The sequence below is a fragment of the Rattus norvegicus genome, chromosome 15 (genome assembly GCF_021556685.1).
Source record: "Rattus norvegicus strain SHRSP/BbbUtx chromosome 15, alternate assembly SHRSP_T2T, whole genome shotgun sequence".
Classification (NCBI taxonomy): Eukaryota; Metazoa; Chordata; class Mammalia; order Rodentia; family Muridae; genus Rattus; species Rattus norvegicus.
Window position 1 is genome coordinate 88,122,047 of NC_141548.1, and position 14,942 is coordinate 88,136,988.

Consider the following 14,942-nt stretch of genomic DNA (forward strand, 5'->3'; position numbering starts at 1 on the left):
AGGAAAAAGAATACCCTTGGCAGGGAAGGGAGAGGCAAAGATTAAAACAGAGACTGAGGTAACACCTACTCAGAGCCTACCCCACATGTGGCCCATACATATACAGCCACCCAATTAGACAAGATGGATGAAGCAAAGAAGTGCAGACCGACAGGAGCCGGATGTAGATCGCTCCTGAGAGACACAGCCAGAATACAGCAAATACAGAGGCGAATGCCAGCAGCAAACCACTGAACTGAGAATAGGTCCCCTATTGAAGGAATCAGAGAAAGAACTGAAAGAGCTTGAAGGGGCTCGAGACCCCAAAAGTATAACAATGCCAAGCAACCAGAGCTTCCAGGGGCTAAGCCACTACCTAAAGACTATACATGGACTGACCCTGGACTCTGACCCCATAGGTAGCAATGAATATCCTAGTAAGAGCACCAGTGGAAGGGGAAGCCCTGGGTCCTGCTAAGACTGAACCCCCAGTGAACTAGACTGTGGGGGGGAGGGCGGCAATGGGGGGAGGGTTGGGAGGGGAACACCCATTAGGAAGGGGAGGGGGGAGGGGGATGTTTGCCCGGAAACCGGGAAAGGGAATAACACTCGAAATGTATATAAGAAATACTCAAGTTAATAAAAAAAAAATCAGCAGTACATCTTAGAGGCTGAGACATTAAGGGCCTAGGATAGCAGACAGAGGCTGGAAGCTGAAGCCTTCATGGCCCGGGCTTGCAAAAGATTATATCGTACAGAGGCTAGGAACTTCTATGCCTAGGCCTAGTGATAGTTAAATTGAATTGCTCTGGGTTCAGCCCAAGCCATAATCATAAAGCTTAGGTGTGGGTCTCATCTCATTCCTTCATCTGAGGAAATAAAAGTGACACATTTATACCTTACCCCTTTTCTAAAGTAGTCCTTACTTGGCGGGTTTCATGCACCATGAGCTGGGTCCTGGGACAACTAATGTCCCTACATTTCCTTCTTTTATTCCTTGTACAGATCTTCTTTAAGACACCATTACTTGTATCTAGCCAGACATGTTCCCGTTATAGGTGTTTCATATTTTTCACATATGTATACACACACACACACGCGCGCGCGCGCCCGCTACAAGGAAATTCTTACCTTCCTCCCAACAATCCAAATTCACCAACACATTCCTGTTATAAATCTCCACATAGATTTATTTGCTAGCAGTTTGCAGCTGTATCAAATTCTTTGATCAGCATTCTGAGAATGTCCAGAGGAAAAAACCTATAATTGTCATTCTAAATTCGTGAAAGAGCATGCCTGCAAACCCATCCATGTATTTCATTTCCATATATTTATGTTCCAGAATTCACTATTTTCCAAATTCTATACTTACTCTCTCATGCCTGGGCAATGTTCCCAGTAAATTATTTATTATGTTGCCCTCATAGAGTGTTTGCAAAGTATTTTCTTATCTTTACCCCATTTGTCTTTTATTTGTGGCTGGGGTGGATTCTACTAGTGGATCAGGAAATCAATGTGATTTAAAGTTTATTAGTTGTTTCCTTGCAAAACATCTCTGTTGCTAGCATTAGATATTAGGCTTATGTTTTAATTAGTCTGTCAAATTCCTGACCTCCGGTCTATTTTGTCAACTCTTGACCTAGGTTTTCAGTTCCCTACAAGTTGATGGTTAGTTAGTTAGTGTGTATTTTACTCCAGATTAGTGCATCTTAAACATCCTGCGCAACTGCTTGCCTTGTTAAAACAAGGAATTATGGTTCATCTCAGGCATCCTGATTAAATAGGTCTTGAATTGAGGAGAGCACCGAGATTCCATCAAGCTGATAGGCTATTCCAAGCCCCAGATCTTACGGTGAGTTTCAGCACCACTCACCATCTGCCAGTTATTTCTCTCTTGCTGTGGCAAAACACTAAGACCAAGGAAATTTATAAAAGAAAATGTTTAATGGGCGTGCAGTTTCAGAGTGCCCATGATGTTGGAGGTAAGGGGTGGAGGCAGGAACAGAGGAGAGTTCACAAACAGAAAGCAAAGAACGCAGCGGCAAAGACTCAAGTCTTTGAAACATTAAAGACCATGCCCAGAGACACACCTCTGGCAACCATCTTCTCCCTCAGAAACAGTTCCACCGACTCGGGAACAAGTATTCAGACACATGAGCCTTTGGAAGCAATTCTCATTCAAATCATCACATTTTACTCCCTGTCTCTCATAGGCTTGTGGCCATGTCATAATGTCGATGCACTTAGCACAAACTCAAAGGTCTCCATAGTCTTTCACAGTCTCAACATGGTTTTCAAAAGATACAAACATGTTTGTTTCTGCATCTACCATATATGTGTGTTTCTTCTACATGTTCTTTAGTTTATCCTCCTCTTCCTTGTCCTCCCCCTCCTCCCCCTCCTCCCCCTCCTCCCCCTCCTCCCCCTCCTCCCCCTCCTCCTCTTCCTCCTTTTCCTCCTCTTCCTCTTCCTCTCCTCATTCCATTCTGGTTTGTTTGTTTTTAGTGTATTTATTATAGTATGATTGTTCTAAGTGCACGCTTGTATTCCAAGAGGGAGAAAAAGACAAGGTGTATATTTAGATTGCTAGGGAAATAGGGGTGGTCTGGGAGGAGTTGGAAGCAGGGAATTGATTTCATACAATTTGAATATGCTATATGAAAAAAATCTACTTTTAATTAAAAGGGGGGAGTTCAAAGCTTAAAGTGTTTTCTGAAATTCAATGCAATCTCTTAATTGTTGTCGCCTATAAAAATCACAAATCAAATTACATACCTCCAATACAAAATAGTACAGAATATACACTATCGTTTCAAAAGTGAGAAGTTGGAGGATAGTAAGGAAAAGAGAAAATTGAGCAGAGGAACTTCAAATCCTGTCGCTCCAGGTCTGACGTTTCCCAGTTGGTGAACTACTTGGAAAGGACTAGGAAACATGGGCTTCTTAGAGGAGGCATATCACTGGAGGCGGGCTTTGAGGTTTCAAAAAGCCATTAGACCATTTCCAATGTACTCTCTCTGCTTCCTGTTTGTGGATCGAGATGTGAGCTATCAGGTGTTTCTGTCACCATCGTAGGTCCACCATTATGTTCTGTAAACACTTTCTTTTATACGTTTCCTTGGTTCATGTTACTGAGTGTGGTATTGTTGCTATGGCAAGCCTGACCATGATGATTTTTGGAGGAATGTGGACGACTTGGTGATGGGAAAACAGTTGAACACTGTGAGCCAGGTTTAATGGTTACTCCTAATAGAAGCATACAAGACAAGCATGCCCAGTGAAGTGGAGAGTGCAGGGGCAGCTCAAGAAGTTTTGGAAGGGAACAGCATTAGTATCCGGGATAGAGAACAATTTTTGTGATAACAAAGAACATGGATGCTTTCTGCCCTTGCCCTAAGAATCTGCCTAGAGCTAAGTTTAAATGTAATGACCTCATTTCCTTCGTGGAGGAGATTACAAGACAAAGTAATATTGACTGTTGTGTGGCTATTAGACATCCCTTTTATGCAGATCTTCAATGACAAGGAGTGAACAAGCAAGGGGGAAATACAAAATGACTAGTTTGATGTGAAAAGGATCACCAGGAAAGGGATTCTCATAGACCAGATGCTGGAGTTGCCAAAGTTGTGAAATATCTGCCAAGGAGAGCTGGCGTCGGGGAGTGGGACCAGACTGAGAAAGAGAAGTGTGTTGCAGGTGGCAAAGCTTGGAGAACAGAGACATCCTAGGCTTTTGACCTCAGACGTGAAGTTATGGGATTTGGAGTTTGCCCTGCGGGGTTCAGTTTTGCTTCAGACTGGTATTTCCTCATGCTACCTCCATTCCTTCATTTTGAAATGTGTGTGTGTGTGTGTGTGTGTGTGTGTGTGTGTGTGTGTGTGTATGTGAATGTGTATAGATATAGATATAGAAATAGATATAGAGATATATTCTATGCCATTATATGTTGGAATTACATACCTTGGTATATTTGTTTATTTTTACCATCAGTTACAAGTAAAAGATTGCCTTGAGCCTCAGAAGAGACATTGGACTTTTAAAACAGTTTGGAGACTATAAGAAACTCTGAGGGCTTTTGCACTGTTATGTGGCCATAGCCTGTGAAAAGCAGGGAGTAGAATGCCTTTCATAGTGCTTAAATACCTGGTCTCCAGTTGGTAGAACTATTTGTGAGGGATTGGGAGGTGTGGCCTCATTGGGGAAGGTTGTCACTGGAGGTGTACTTTGAAGTTTCAAAGACTTGAGCCATTTCCAGTGTGCTCTCTCTCTCTCTGTCTGTGTCTCTTTCATGATCTCATCCTTGTCTGTCTGCGTGTCTCTCTGTGTTTCTGCCTTCCGTTTACATGGTAAGATGTGAGCTCTCAGCTGTGCCTTTGCTCTGACATCATGCACTCTAACCCTCTGAAACCGTAATCCCAAATTAAACATTTTAAAAAATAAATTACCTTGATCGTGTTGTCTTACCATAGGAACTAAAAGGTAATAAAGACAGAGACAGAATATCAGCTCTGGGCTCCTATTGCCCATAAGGAAGTGATTGAGAAGCTCTGCTTACAGAGTCCTTCCCACTGTCCCTGCTGTAGTCTGCTCCTTTCCTTCCATGGCTCAGTATGGTGTTTCAATAGCTGATCAGCCATCCTCATGAAAACTGAAAGTATGTGTGTCTTTTTTTCCTAAGATAAACATGTGGAATCCCTAACTTAGGCCACATGGGCCTACAGGAGATGATTTGCATCTGTTTCTCGGGTCCTTCCAGTGATATTCCTCCTCCTTATTCTTTGTCCCCTAGATCCAAAAGGCTGCTTTATATTCTGAGCTCCTGTCACAGGGCCTGTGCCCTGCATACTTGTACATGCAGTCCTTCCATTTTCTCAATACAGTGTCCTTCACATCTGTGTATCTTTTGTCCTTTTTTGTTCAGCTTACATGTCACTTCCATATAGAACCCTCCTAGATACTGGAATAAGTCTTTGTGCTTGTACACGTTATTTTTTTTTCTTGTTCCTTATCATAAGCAGGATTGTATAGTGGTATATGAGATTCATTACTTCGTGTCCGTCTCCTAAATCTTCAGGTGAGTCCTTGAGAGCAAGACCGCCCTTGCTTACTGCCACCGATTCATCCCTAGACGGAAAGCATTGATTGAAACAGCCTGCATTCCCTTCAAGCATATTCCGCAATGACTACAAAACTGTCACTCCATCCTTACTCATCAACTGTCCAATAGGCAGCAGTCAACTTGTTTCTGGGAATGACTTTTATCATCATTATTGTTGAATAGGTAAGAATCAACTCACCTCCTAATTGATGAGAAACTAAGATTTAGAAGCATTGGTTCACCTGCTTCTGTTTGTTCCATCTATTTCGACATTTAAAGTCATAGTGCCAGGCTCCTACTCATTGACCTCTGCTTGGACTAGTCACCTACACTAGTACATCATTAGTCAGCCTCTTATGAATGCACACAGTCACGCTTAAACAAGCCACCATCCTTTTCCACACCTTGATTTGGAATTCTAGGCAGATTAGTCTTGATTGAATCATTCTTGGAAAGCATCAGAAAAGGAAGTCTGTGAAATACATCAACCCAATGAAGAACCTTCCATCACTCCAGACACAAATGGTCAAGGCTGTGTTCTAGGAATATTTACTTGCAGAAGAAAAGCAGGAATTTGCGAGGGCAAATGGCTGACTCAGGAATGTGCTTGCTGTGGACATATGAGGATCTGAGTTCAATCCTCAGCAACCATGTTTGCAATATGGCCAAAAGATTGGGCACGGGGACATGTGTTTTCAGTTCCAAGGCTGGGGAGGTGGAGTTAGGTAGGTCTCCAAAACTTGTTGGCCAGACAGCTTAGCTTGCTTGACAAATGTGGTGGTTTAGATGAGTGAGGTCCTCCTGAGTTTCCTGTGTTTGGATACTTAGTTCCCAGTTGTTATTGTTGTTTGGGCAGTTTTAGGAGGTATGGCCTTATGGGAGGAAGAATATTATTCCAGGAGGGCTTTCAGAATTAAAAACTTGAGTCTTTTCCACCCCTCGACCTTTTGCTTCATGCTTGTGGTTGAAGTTCTGAGCTCTCAACTTGCTGTTCTAACTGCCTGCCTGCTGCTGATAACAGTGCCTCCCTCTGAAACATTTCCTTCTAGGTTTACAGCAACAGAAAAGTAAGGGCTACAGCAAGCTTTTGTGCCACCGAGATGCTGTCTCAAAAAACAAAGTGGGATGTTACTAAGGAACACCAAAAGTTTACTTCTGGCCTCCACAAAACTGTACCCCAACATAAACACCCACCCCTCACCCCCACACACTCACATTCACACACAACACACACACAGAGCAAGAATTTGAGGTGTACTATCCTTCTACAATAACTACCCCTCCACAACTTGCTTGTAGAATATCTTGCAAGAACTTTTAGTGCCAAGTCTCGGGAAACCTTGACACTGAGTGAAAGAGCTTCACCTTCTTTCCAGAAGAAATACGTAATTCCAAGAGCTGCATTAGTGGATTCATGGAAATTAAGATCCCTCCTGTGGCCTTGAACTTCTGAAAGCAGTACCTGGACTAGAAGCGCTCACACAGGCTCTCACAGGCATTTGGCTTGTAGGGAAGACTTGTCGAAGAGCTGGTATCATTTGTCCAAAAGCTAAGTGCTTCCAAGAAGGCCCTGCAAGGCTGTGGGATTGTCTCCTCTACTTGTTCCTCCCAAATCCCCACTAGCTACATTCGATGAGAAAGAGTCTCCAGCATGGGCAGTACTGTAAACTGAGTTTGCATGCTTTCATTTTCATACAAGAAAGCCATCTAATCCTGCTTCAGGGATGTAAAGGCTCAAGGTGTGTCTTTGGCACCTCATTATGTATCCTTGTGGACTGGCAAAGCGGCCAGAGGGCAAAACACTTGCCACACATATTTGACAACCTGAGTTTGAGACTTGGGACCCACATAAAGGTGGAAGCAGAATATTTTCTCTTCAAAGTTGTCCTCTGACCTTGGCAGGACCACACTTACATATATACATCAAAGATACATTAATAGTACTAGTAATTTTTAAAAAGAAAGAAAACTTATCAGGCAGGACCCAAATACTCATGATAGATTATTGATTGCCCTTCAAGATTCAAATGAAGTGTTATCTCATTAGCATCGCATTCCTTACACTAAGCCTTTTCTCTAATATTGAACTAACTCCTCTGTTCGTTGCATTAATGTATATTTTTATACCTACGTATCTGCGTACCTTCTAAAGCTGAGTTCTGTCTCGCACAAAGATAAGGACCGTCTTGGTCACAGTTCTTCTGTGAAATGCCTAGTACGGTGCTTATTCTTATTTAACAACTAACTGAGGAGATATGAGGGAAAGTGGGTGGGAGTTGGGAAATAGACAGACTGGGTGCTGAGGGAAACATTGACCGGCAGGCGCAAAGACTGCTTTTCCTGGTCAGGATGTGGGCTTTGACCTGCAGGGAGAAATGGAATGAACAAATCCATGGAGAGGCCTCACGGCGGGACTGTGTTAAGTGTATGGCATTTTTATACAGTGTCACAGTCTGCTAGGATCCTTGACGCAGAGGCATGGTGTGATCATGGTGTGATCATGGTGTGATCAAGCCACTATGTACATACTTTACTTTCATAACTGGAGAATTCTGATCACAAATCCATGCCTTCCTGCTGTTTAACAGAGAATTTTCTGGAGCTGCAAGGTCCTGCAATGCTGAGAGTGGGGATTCTGCTGCCTGATATTCAAAACCTCTGAGCACAGCTATACATCAGTTTAGATTCAGGTAGGCAATGGAATTTTTCACAAAGGCAAACAGTGCTTTTACAGGAGTGCTCAAAGGAAGCTTACTTAAAATTAGGTCTTTTCAACTAGTTACCTTTTTCCATTTTCTGCATGTTATGTATGTATGTATGTATGTATGTATGTATGTATGTATATATGTATGTATGTATGCAGTATGTATGTATGTTTGTATTTAGAAAGAGTCTCAAATCTTAATATACAGCCAAGAATGGCCTGGAATTTATGATCCTCCTTGTCTCTACTTCCTGAGTACTGGGGTTTCAGGAAAATGTCAACACACTGAATTTTACATTTTGTTGGAGTCTAACCAAAAGTAACAGGAGCAGTTTAAGTAAAATCAACCTTTAACATCATGCTTATCCCCGAAATAAACGTATGCAGAAAAACATGTGACCTAAACAATGTTAATTCAAGTAATAAAAGCAATATTTTATATTTTGCAATCTGAAAATATTTTCTAGAACTCAAAGTTAATGAGGTTGCTGAAATTAGTGACTATTTCAATAAAGAAGATAAATAGTAAGGAAGTCAACGTTCTGGAATCTTTTTTCATGGGATCCTCTCAACAGTGTTGAATAGAAACCCTGCCCTCCTTGGTGCGAGGAATCTCTGTCCTTCGGTTTCTCATCAGATGTTTGTAGTTTATGTGGTGCATGTCTTCTTAGAAGGTTTCAACTTTAGCATTTTAATAATAGCTTTTAAAATTATAAAGATGTATGTGAGATCTTGGGACTAAAATCACTGTTAAACTCCTTGTGACATGAACAGTTCTCCGTGTCACGGGCGTTAGAGTCAGCATTCCTTTAGTCCAACTTCTGTGTATTGGGATATCATTGTTACAGAACCGGACTGTTTTTATTTTTTTCCTAATATTAAAAACAAGGTTACAAGATGCTGTTCTCAAATACCATATGTCTTCTTTTCAATGGCTGAGAGTGATTTCTAAAGAGCTAACACAGGAGCAGATGATGCTCACAGGCTGGATTTGGGGGTAATTGGATTTTCTTTTCTCTTCACTGAAATTATGCATGCATGGGGAGAACAGTAAGAATGAACGACAGCCCGTGCCTACTAATCACCATCAGCTAGGGCCTGCTTTTGAAATCTGATTTAAGAAAAAAAATGAAATAAAAACCACAGGCTTCGCTGATAGAAAACTGTATAATGTTTAAGCAATGGTGGGAGGAAGCCCGGTCTTAAAGCAGACTAGACTTTGGACCAAACCCAACCAATGTTTCTCATCCGTGTTTATTTTGTTACTTGACATGATTCAACTCATTAAGGATTTCAAAGGTCCAAGGGAAAGTACTTGTATTTTGCCAAGGCATCCTTAGTTAGAATTCCATTATCTCCCGTGATCCGAGACAGGGATTTCCTCCTACTCAGTTCTGAGTAATTATGTGTAAGCAAACCCTTGGTGTTCTCCTCCGGGAGTGACTGTGGAGCTGATGGTTCGCCATGAATCATTCATGTGGTAGCATCTTCAGTGAGAGGGGATGGGTGACTGATGTTGGTTTGCAGAGTTTAGATGAAAACTGGCTTTCCTGTTCTTCTCCTTTGCCTCCTCAGACGTGATGCTTTTCCCTGTAAGCCACACCCTCTCCAGAAATGATTACAAGAAGAGGAGAGCACACAAGCATAATCAATTAAGCCTTCTTACTCTTGCAAGTCTAATTTAAAATGTGCCTTAGGAAACGATGCTTCTTCTTTACCAAAACTAGAAATGGCTGTTCTGGATATGTGGCTCTCTCTCTCTCTCTCTCTCTCTCTCTCTCTCTCTCTCTCTCTCTCTCTCTCTCTCTGTCTCTCTCTCTCTCTCTCTTCTCTCCCTTCCCCCTCCTCTGGTTCTATTTCCTCCCCAACTCTTCATCTCTATCTCCCACTCTCTTTCAACTCTTTCCTTCCCGTCTCCTCTCCTTCCTCTTTGTCTCTTTTGAGCCCTAACCAAAGAGACAAAACAACTATAAATTGGAAAGAACGGTCAGTGCCATTTTTTCCCACCTACTAGTTCGGCTTCTTTTTTGTATCAAAGGTTGGTCCAGAGGTGTAACTTCCAGAACTCTCACCTCACCTTCTCTCTCCTCACTGTCAGATTCTTCTACCTTCCAAGTTTCTGGATCCCAGGAAGGCTCTTCAGTGCAGATCCGATTTGTACTGTTTTCTTATCTGTCCCGATAACTGTGAGAAACTGCAAGCCAGGGCCGGCACCTCCATCTCACCTCGAGCCAAAGCGAGGGCAGCAGGGAACATCCGAATGATTTTTTCTTCTTGCAATTTCTTTTTCACATAGGCAAGTTATTTCTGGGCAGATAGCTCGGCGTTATGTCTTACTGCCCTCACTAAAGGCCATACAACTGCTGCCCACTTTCCATCACATTTTGTACGTGCTGCTTTCAAAGACTTTGCTCTAGGGAAAATAGTCTCTCGTTCGTCAGGCATTTTAGAGATATCTCCCTAGCCACCTTGATCTTGGATTTCTCAGTCTCCAGAAACATAATGAATTATTTCTATTAACACACCTAGACAACTGTATTTTTTTATAGCAGCCAACCAAGATACTTTAATAGTTCCCACTAGGTCAAAGCCAACGATAGCCCAGAATATCCACACTTGCTCTATCCCTGTCATCTGAGATCTCTCCTGTCATCTATCCTGTTTGACACATTTGTCATTTTTTCTGTTCCTATGTTTTCCACATTTTCTTCTCAGGAAGAAAGTTGGTGTTTGTGCTGCTTGGCATGAACCTTCTCAAAGTCAGACAGGGTTCTTTTTTTTCCAGCGTTAGCTCAAGTGGTGCCATCAAAGTTGGAGATGGGCATCTGATGCAAAGAAGCTTCTAGCTATTTTCCACCCCATTAGTCAATGTTGTGTCGCTATCTGAACGCATTGTGTTTGGTTGTTTTTTTTTCCCCCTCTTTTTGCCCACCGCTCTTTACCAGAGCTGTGGTTTCCTGAGGAAACAGATCTTTTTCTTTGTACCGCCCTTTTCTCCAGCACTTAGAATGGGACTTGGCAAACAAATACATCTTGAATGAATGAAGAAAAACAAAAGTGAGAATTGTTGGAATTAAGTGAATGAAATGAGAAAACTAATTCATATTTTTTTTTCCAAAAGAAATGGGGAAGGAGAGAAAAACAAAGGTAAGATGGGAGAAAGTGCTGTGGTAGGTTTAGTAGGGTTGGGCCGTATACTTTTTGCAAACGTTATGTTATCTGTCATGGAATTTCAGATTGTCCCTGGGATACTCCGAAGCTTCTTGAACTGCCCGTCATCATGGCTCCAGTGCAGGTTTCTGGAGATTCATTGGTGACAGCTTTCTCTTCCAAAAGAGTGTGTCTCCTTTGGCTTCCGTCCCTCACAGACACCTCAGTCCCTTCTTCCTTACGTCAAACTCTGTCTCTTGAGATGCACAGAAGCCACGGAGCCCAGTTGGTGCCGTGTTGGCCTCGATAATTTTTAGATTAGGTAAAGCAGTGTGGGGGAAACATATGAAGCAAAAATTTGTCTTCACCATCTACCCTTTTCTAAGTTGTAGATGATGGGAGACATTTACAATTCAGTACTGGCAAGGGTAGGAGAGGAGGACACAGACTCCAAGCCAGCGTGATCTTCACGGTGAGACTCGTCTCAGAACCAAAACAAATAAAAACAGATAAACAAACAGCAACAAAATTCTCTACTTCTAGGGAAGTAGTTCAAATGCACTCGCCTTGTTAGAGCTTAGCTAAAAGAACATTATTTAAATGGTTCGAAATTTACAATTGCCTATAGTTTCCAGACAGAAATAAATTATTGTCAAATCCTGTGGAAACAGGGGCTTTACAATAGACCGATGTGGCATGGAACAAATTTCTCGATAAGGAAAGGCAGTAGACCAATTCCTCTTGTGCATATCAAATACACAGCCGTGACACTTCCGCACAACGTCTAACCCAACCTGCCACATTACCCTGAAACAGTAGAGCCCTTTTCAAATGCTCCTATGAAAAGTGGACTTTACACATATTTTATCTGGGTTTATCCAAAGAATTGAAATCGCCATGTCCTGAGAAACCTGTTGTGTACAAGGTCTGAGGCCAATGCTCCAAAAGCTCTAATCGTCTCCATTCAGAACCTTCTGAACCTGTAGAACTGTGGGATTCAGGTACCCACACCCAGGAGGAGTAACAACATTTCTCTAGCCTTGCCTGTCTGCAGTCTTTCTGTTTTAGCTGAAGTCTTTGTGTCCTACTCAGATATATGGGCAGGGACATATGAGTTTAAATAGGGTTACATTGTATCATTGAAGTGTCTCTATTTCGAGGTTTCTCTCATCACACCCAGTGACTTGAATGATTTGATCTGGATTTGTTTTTTTACTGGAGACGGAGGGTCGTCTGTTGGAAGCTTCAGGATAGCTTGTGGAGGTTTAATATCAGGGAGTAGTAGGATTCATTGCAATAAAGGAAATGCCGGGACTGATAACACAGCAGACAGACCTGAGTTGGGTCTGTGGTGTGTACATGGAGAAGCCAGTTGCAAGCGATGGTAGGATGGGGTGGGAAGGAACAGTGAAGGGAGAAAAAGCCTATCCTCTTCTTGAGTTTGTGAGTGTGGGCTGCTATGGGAGGTAGCACCAAGGAAAGGACTCAGTGGAGAAAAAACCAGCTGTTAAATGACCCTTAGAATGCAGCCTGTTAGAATCATAAAAGCAGCCTCAGTAAGGAGAGTGGCCATGCCTGCCTTCAGCTCCAGTGCAGGTACTAAGGGGAATGGCCATGGCTGAGGCCCCTGGAAACTGGTGTTTGCACAGGACGTTTAGAGTATTTGAATTGGGGGTTGGGGATTTAGCTCAGTGGTAGAGCACTTGCCTAGGAAGTGCAAGGCCCTGGGTTCGGTCCCCAGCTCCGGGAAAAAAAAAAGAACAACAACAACAAAAAAAAAGAGTATTTGAATTGGATGGTTGAGGGACAAGTGCATCAGAACTTTGTGAAACACCTTACAGATATTAAGTCTTGATTCTTCTACTCAAAGCCATTTCATCTGTATTATTCAGAAGACAGTTAGATTTAAAAAAAAAAAAACAGATTAAAGCAATTTCCCATTAAGTTCCTTAACTATTCTAAGCTCCAGAAGAAGTCCCCCAATTGATCCCTTTGCACCATCAAAGACTTCTGTCAGCTGTATTCCACTTTAATTATTTGTGAAAACTCGTTTAGGTACAGATCTTGTTAGGAAATCATTCTTTGCTGTTTCCCTGTGTGTACAGAACCCTCTCTAATAAAATTTTTGTTTGGTCGGTTGGTTGGTTTTCCCTTCACAGACTCAAACAGGCTGAAGTGAACCCATCTGATTTACAAAATAGATTTCCTTTCAGGGTTACACTGTCCGGAGTGCGTTCATCCTGATTAGCTAAGGTTTCCGAAAATGAGTCAGCTCGAGATAAATGAAGTATCCTTCCAAAAAGCAAGTGTTCTCAGCTCAGAAGGGGCTTGCTTTTCTTCCCCCTCCCTCCCCTCTCTTCCTGCCAGATTGTCTGAGAGTGCGCTGTGCTGAGGGAAGGCCACCAGGGATAGCTCCAGTTCATTAACTTGCAGGAAGCACTTCCAGCTCTGAGGCATCAGGCTTCTCTCCTCTCCCCGCGGAGGGTGCACTCGAGGTTTGAGCGTGGGGTGGGAATGGAGGCGTTTCCGTGCTATTTTAGTTTCTTCTACTGACTGGCTGCTCAGCTGTTCATGAGTCACCCTAACCTCAAAATCTGTCATTAGAACAGAAATAATGACACCTATTTTCTGTGCCTGCCTGAATTGCATGAAGACATTATTCATATTTCTGAAATCCATGTGAGAATTAGTCAAGGTTAGATGTAAGGAAAATTTTAATGTAATCGCTATTAAGTTATGATTGGTGTTTATCTTTCAGACTTGGAGAATTCTCTGTACAGAAAAGTTAAGAATGAAAAGAGGTGTTGGGATAGAATTTGGTATCTTTGGCAAATATATATGTATTTTTCAAGGTCGTTATCTATCCACCATCTATCTATCTATATAATACATTAGAACTTTTTAACTTTTTAAAAAAAATAGACAATGCTGGATTTTTATTCTCATGACAAATATGAAAGGACAGTAATTTTTAACTGCTGTCATTTCCTTTTGATCCCGACTTTGTCCTACTTCTGAGACATATTACCATACGAATAGTTCAACACAGTCAGACCTGTGTTAGCTGCCATGCCTCCAGGAAGTGAGAAGCTGACTTAGGGCTTTGGGATGTGAAGGTCGGGGTGGGGAAAGGTGAAGGTTCAATAAACTGAGATTTGAACTGGATTAGGTAAGAGGATGATAGAACATTCTAGGACTCTGCAGAGAATGGAAATACCTGGCCTACTCTTCTTATGCTTCTAGAACAGGATCTCACTACCTAATCCGTGCTAACCATGAATTCATGGCAATCCTCCTGCCTCAGCCTCAGAACTTGTTTATTCAAATGGTCACTTAATGACAAGCTCTTGAGTAGCCTGTGCTGAGTTAGACACTAGGGATGCCACTGACAGAAAACACTTTCCAGAGAAGATCACACATTAGAAAGAAGATACTAGTGGCATCTGGAAACAGTGTAACTGTCATGGTATTTAGGAGATTCTCACTCAAATGTTGCAGATAGATGGTTCTGAAGGCAGCTCTTTGGAGCTTTCGAGGGAAAGAATTCAACTTAATAAGGAGGAAAAAGTTCATCTCTATCTTAAATATGTTTTTCCTACAGCTTGTCTTATCCTACCTTAGTTGGCCTTTATAATTTGAGTTTAATTTATTGTGGTTTCCATTCATTTATACTTACAAAGAGAATCATTAGGTGACATGGCTTTGTCTCTGAGAACATTTTATCTGTAGTTGATATATTTATATATGTATTGTAGCTTTTAGCACTATATAATGCATGCTGTGTAGCTTTTCTAGTAGGTAGGTCTAGTTGGTGGGTGATCATACACAAATATCGAAATAATAGTGTCTATCACTTAATTTTTTTCTTTCAATATCCAGCTAGCTTACACAGCAGATTTGTATGAATAGCATAGATAATATCCAAATATTCTTTATCATATTACATTTCTTTTGCAGATTGTTGGATACTCAACCTTTGTGCTAGGAGTATTTTACAGAGGCCCTGCTTAC